Raw genomic sequence first — 6,087 nt, 5'->3', positions numbered from 1 at the left:
TGTGTGTAACTGTTTTTACATACTGACGATATGCTAAAATTATACAGTTTTTTAATTATCATTGTGTTCATAAATAACGTGTTAATTTCAGTGGACTACTTTTCTTTTGTGGGATAGGTTCTGTTTTGCTGTAAATACTGTGTAAAGTCAAGGGTTCTGTAAAGAGAGTAAGACTATGTGAATAATTCTCACTACCACAGCTTCTTAGGATCTGAAGGTTGCAAGTTGAGTATGACAGAGAAGCAACATTTCTATTGTTTTTACTATTTCTTTATTTTTCTATTCTTGCCTTAACCCTTTTAGTATTGGTCATAGTTTAATGTCTTTTCACTGTTTTAGGACAACATTATGGATTAGACTAGGCCGTGTGTACAGATCTCTGATCAGTGTCCATCACTAAAAGCTGAGACTCAGCTGAAGCAGATTTTCAGAATCATCAGAATAAGCGTAGACCAGCGTCTGTCCCAGGCCTCTTTGTCAACAGACGTGGAGCCTGGGCGGACTTCATTTCCAACATTTAATTTCTCCCAACACACATCTGTATGAATTGAACTGTGAAATCTGGTCATGAGAACAGGACAAAATAGAACTATGTACACATGTAAAAAAAAAAAAAAAGAAAAGAAATCTGATGTTAAAAAATGACAATGTTGTTCTTGATTCAGTTCCTACTAAAAAAAAATGTAAGCCATTTTGTTTCTCCTTTAATGTCTGACTTTTTACATGAAGCGATTTTGGACCTTGTCGATCCTGATGTGCTTGTTCATGTTTTTGATAGAGGGCCACGGCGGAGGAATCCTCCAGGTCTGTTCATTGTTTCTTCTGCAGATCAGAGTGGCCAACCTAATTGTACTCAAAGGGTTAAGTGTCATTTTACATGAAGACTGTGTCGTGATAAGAGTTTGCTGTAAGAAAAATTATTCGGTTAATAAATATTTAAGTTGTTTACTTTATTTGATGAGAGTCTTCGTGATAATTGTGATAATGACTGGCAGTTGAGATCACATGTTCACTGGTAGATTAGTCATGCTTTAAGAATAATTGCAACAAAAAAAAAAGACATGTAACAGTCATGAGAGATGCCTAAATGGCACACCATCCACCGGTAGCTTTAACTAAAGCAATGTTTCTGAGCCTCAGAAATGACAGTCAACCCCAGCATCGGCGCACAGTCCTGGAAAAAAAAGCCTTTCATGTTCCAACTTTTATCAATACCCTTTTCCAATTCCCTCAGGAAATGTATGAAGGGCTGCATTGCAGTCGAAATAAGTACATTCGTTTGATGCTTTAAAGGAGTGCTGCTGAGCTGCTAACAGGAAGCTAGTACAGCAACACTTTTGAAGCTGTATTGTGGAGAAAAAACATGAAACCTAATGTTTTATATTTTCCTGCAGCAACATGATCGATAAAAATACACACAGAGAACACCGGAAATTATACAAAATACACACATGCAGTGATACCCAAAATAGTGGAAAGTTACTTATAATTTCAAAATGCTTGTGAATGCTGACAAGCTGGCATGAAGTGCTACACAAAAAAGCCCAGCCCTGGCTAGGAATCGTACATGGTGTCAGAGTCTGCAGGCCCTGAATGTTCCAGTTGGAGGAAGGCTAACCAAAGACATAGCATAGCATGTTGAAAAAAAGTGATAATAAATTCATAGTCTAGTATGTCAAAGAAAATGATAATAAAGTCACAGTATAGCATGTCAAAAAAAAGTGTTATAAAAATTAAAGTAGTATTAAAAAAATAAGCAAGGTATAGTATGTGAAAAAAGTGATAAAAGTCATAGTTATAACATCAAAATAATGGATATAAAAGTCATAGTATGGTATATCGAAAAAAAGAACATGTCGAAAAAGTATAAAAAGTCATAGTATAGTATATCGAAAAAGTATAAAGAGTCACGGTATAGTATGTCGAAAAAAGTATAAAAAGTCATGGTATAGCATGTCAAAAAAAGTATAAAAAGTCATAGTATAGTATGTCGAAAAAAAGTATAAAAAGTCATAGTATAGCATGTCAAAAAAAGTATAAAAAGTTATAGTATAGCATGTCAAAAAAGTATAAAAAGTCATAGTATAGCATGTCGAAAAAAAGTATAAAAAGTCATAGTATAGTATGTCGAAAAAAGTATAAAAAGTCATAGTATAGTATGTCGAAAAAAGTATAAAAAGAAGTATATAGTATGTGGAAAGAGTATTAAAAAAGTCATAGTATAGTATGTCGAAAAAAGTATGAAAAGAAGTATATAGTATGTGGAAAGAGTATTAAAAATTAAAAGAAAATGGATATAAAACTCATAGTATGGTATGTCAAAAAAGTGATAAAAGATCAAAGTATAGTATATCAAAAAAGTCATAGTGTAGTATGTTGAAAATAGTCATAGTATGTGTCAAAAAAGTGATAATAAAGTCATACTATGGTATGTCAAAAATGTCGAAAAAAGTGTTATAAATGTCACTATGGTATTTCTAAAGAAATCTATGTATAGTATGTGAAAAAAAGTCAAAGTATAGCATGTTAAAAAAGAGACAAAAAGGCATGGTATAGTATGTGGAAATATTTTCATCACATTCTTCTCATGTGGGAGAATGAGTTTTCTTCTTTACATATCATATGCTTTGCTCCCTCCTATATATGGACATAGGAAAGAAAGACACTGAAGAAATTAGACTCTGATATCTAGAAACTATAAAGATAACTTAGTTATAAATTGAATGCACACTGAAAACCCGAATGTAACAGACTGATATTCATCTGTTATTCTACCCCCAGAAAAATATTCCAAAAATCCTTGAGGTGTTCTCTCCCTGTTGTTGCATGAATGTACAGTAGTCTACACTACATAGTTATTTGTTGTGAACCAAGACTATAATTTGGGAGGATTGTACAACTAGGACATCTTCTTGAAAATGTAAAATCCTTCCAAATAATAGTCGTTAAAGAATACAAAAATTAAATTGAACAAAACAATTTAAGGTGCATTGGTCCACCATAGATACACACATGTACAGCACTTTATATATATTGCCCTTAGTATCTGACTTCATTTAAAAACACAATTAGCAACTTTATCAGCCTTTTCTAATTATCTCAACAACTGCAGTAATATATTCACCAAACTTCTAAGAACAATATCAACAGCAGTCTTCAAACGTTAAAATATTAACAGCATTAAACTTAACAGCAACATGCACCTGTTGTATTTTCATGCAGACTGATAACAATAAGGTAAACCCATTGCTGAGTGAACAGAAAAGGCTCCAGAATTAATAAATCCTGGCTGTTAGCCTGGTTGGGACCAGGCTAGCTGTAGAGAATAATTCTCCATGGAAACTTTGGTGCCACTGCTTTTGTGCAACCAGGTCTAGACTAAATTCATCCAGGATAACTTGAATATCCTGGATGAATCCCTTGTCCTGGTTTAGTGCAATAGCCTCCAGGTGTGTGTACATCTGCTTTCCACAGATCAGTATAAATGTCTTTATCTTTAGCAAGTGGATTGAGATGCCTTTCTAGTGAGCAGCGCTGGGGAGGGTTCAGTCAATTAACCTGCTGTCAGTCAGCTGTAAAGCAAGTGCTCTCTTGTTCTCTCCACTCCGTCTGTCACGGTCACAGTGAGCGGTGGCCCTGTGCTCCCTGTCCGTCCTGGCCCCGGCTCCCTTCGGCCGGACCGCCTCCGCCCAAAGGTGCTTACCATTCATGGGCTGGAACCATGGAGGCCGCCACAGAGGTGATGGAATAACTCCCTCAGCAACATCTCTCATCTACTGTATGGATGCCGGAGGGAATGCATCTAGCATCCATGCATGAATGGACTGCATTAACAGCACGCAATTGAAAATTGCTTTTTCAATCGGCTCTAATTTAACTTTAAGAGATGTTTACTCCACGATAGATTTGTTGGGGTAGAACAACAAAAAAAGAGATAGCAGTTAAGGCACCGGTTCAGCAAAACAGAAACTAACTCCAGCAGCCCCCCCCATTCTCCTCCTCCACCACCACCACCACCAGTCAAATTGATCAGTTTCTCCTCTTTCTATTGACATTTCATGAAAACCCCGGGCAGCAGTATTGAAATGCATGAGGCAATAAATACAAGTGCTCCACCTCAGGCTGAGAATTAATACATAAACTATGTGCATATTGCTCATGTTAATACAATGAGGATTACGTTGCTTAAATGCCTTATCGACATCCTGACCAATCAATGGCTGTATAATTAAAGAGTGCAGCTGAGCTAGTGACAAGGCCGCTATTGGCCTGTGGTCAGATGGAGTAGCTAAGTGTTTATTTAACCCAGTGTCATGGTGCGTGTGTGCGTGTGTGCGTGTGTGTATGTATGTAATGCATTTGTATGACTGTGGTGACCCTCCTTGCTTGTCGATTTTACTGACGTTAGGTTTGATTTGATTAAAAAGCATGCATTATTTCTGGATGTTGCACCAAACTTAAAGCGTAAAAAATGAAAAGAAATCAACAATTACAATCACAAATACGAAATACGTTATTCCTTTGTTCAAGGAGTCATTTGGAAACTATGTGTTCTATCTGCTAATAACAAAAGGGTAGTTAGCATTGCTAAAGGAGTTTAATGTATTGATGTTCACAGTCTGCTGTTGAAGCCTGAGCCAGCATGTGATTAAACTGCCTGCTCTGACATTTTATGCCACTAACACAACTTTTTCACCCTCTTTGTAAAGTTCAGATCCAGGTCTAAAGAGGTAGTCTGAATACACCAATAGATTTGAGAACGAATGTTTTTTTTCTAACATGAGTGGGCAGTTCACCATCCCAAAGTATGAATTTTTCATAGAGCAATTGAAAAGATGAATAAAGTGGAAAAAGATGAGACGGAGCTGCGAGAGATCTAATAAAGATACATAGAGAACTGTAAAGCAGTGTGTGCATTAACAGACTCGAGTGAAACGCCCAAGTGAGGGGGTTTGAACACGTTTGCTATGTACTTAACTCTATAAATAAATAAACAGATAAATGTGTCATGTGATGTTCAGATATTTTTTGTATGATGGCAAAAAACATGACTAATATGCTTTAAAGGCCATCATGAAACAATTACAAAATAGCAAATTGATAAAAGATTGTATTGAGTTATAGAAGTGAAAATAGTGAAAACATTTTACCAATAACTTATTACAGTCACCAGTTATTCTCCAGGGTTGCTAAAAGGTAAAGTAATGGGCAGTCTATATCCACAACGTTCCACTTCCGGGATTGCTCTGGTGCAGCCGGACGTCCCTCTTTTCGGGCGGATGTCCGTTACCTTCCGCTTCCTTTTTGTTGGAATTTTAAAGCTATAGTGCGTGGTTTCTGTCGCCCCTATGAAGAATTCTAAGTATTGAGATCAAAACTGTCGGCACCTCCACATGCCGCAGGCCTTCTGGGATCCTGCACCAACCGTCCTCCACATAGCTGCTAGTAGCCAAGGGGGAAACAGTGGATTAGGTACTTTTCTTCAATTGAGCGGATGACACAATCTTCTAAACATAGCCGTACTGGGAAATACAGAGAGAGTTTTGTGGAGCTAATAATCTTAATTGGCTTTGTATCAACTCATTTGGCTATGGCTTGGATGTAACGTAATGACGCTCATTAACATCAAAATGTTAAGCACTGAAGCTTTAACTCTGGTGGATTTATCAGGACTAAGGTTATCTGCTCATCAGATCTCTGCAGGGTGAATCCAGAGTTTTCTCTTGCACGAATAAACCAACTTTTGAATGTATACGTTCCACCAATACAAGTTCCTTCCTAATGCTATTTTGCACTGTGGCTCCATCTCATGACCATTGTAATTGATTTAAAGAAAAGCCATTTTCCCCCATCCTGGAATTCTGTGTGGACTAAATGTAAATGGACTGTTCTTATATAGCGCTTTTCTAGTCTCAACAACTACTCAAACCGCTTTTACATAGCACAGAACCATTCAACATTCACACGCATTCATACACCTTGGCCGAGGCTGCGGTACAAGGTGCCACCTCATCAGATAAACGCTCACACACATCCACACCTCAATGCACAGCATCAGGAGAAACTCGGGGTTCAGTGTCTTGCCCA

Source organism: Etheostoma spectabile, chromosome 1 (assembly GCF_008692095.1).
Source record: "Etheostoma spectabile isolate EspeVRDwgs_2016 chromosome 1, UIUC_Espe_1.0, whole genome shotgun sequence".
Lineage (NCBI taxonomy): Eukaryota > Metazoa > Chordata > Actinopteri > Perciformes > Percidae > Etheostoma > Etheostoma spectabile.
The sequence above is the reverse complement of the archived record's forward strand: the minus strand, read 5'-3'. Positions refer to the sequence as shown.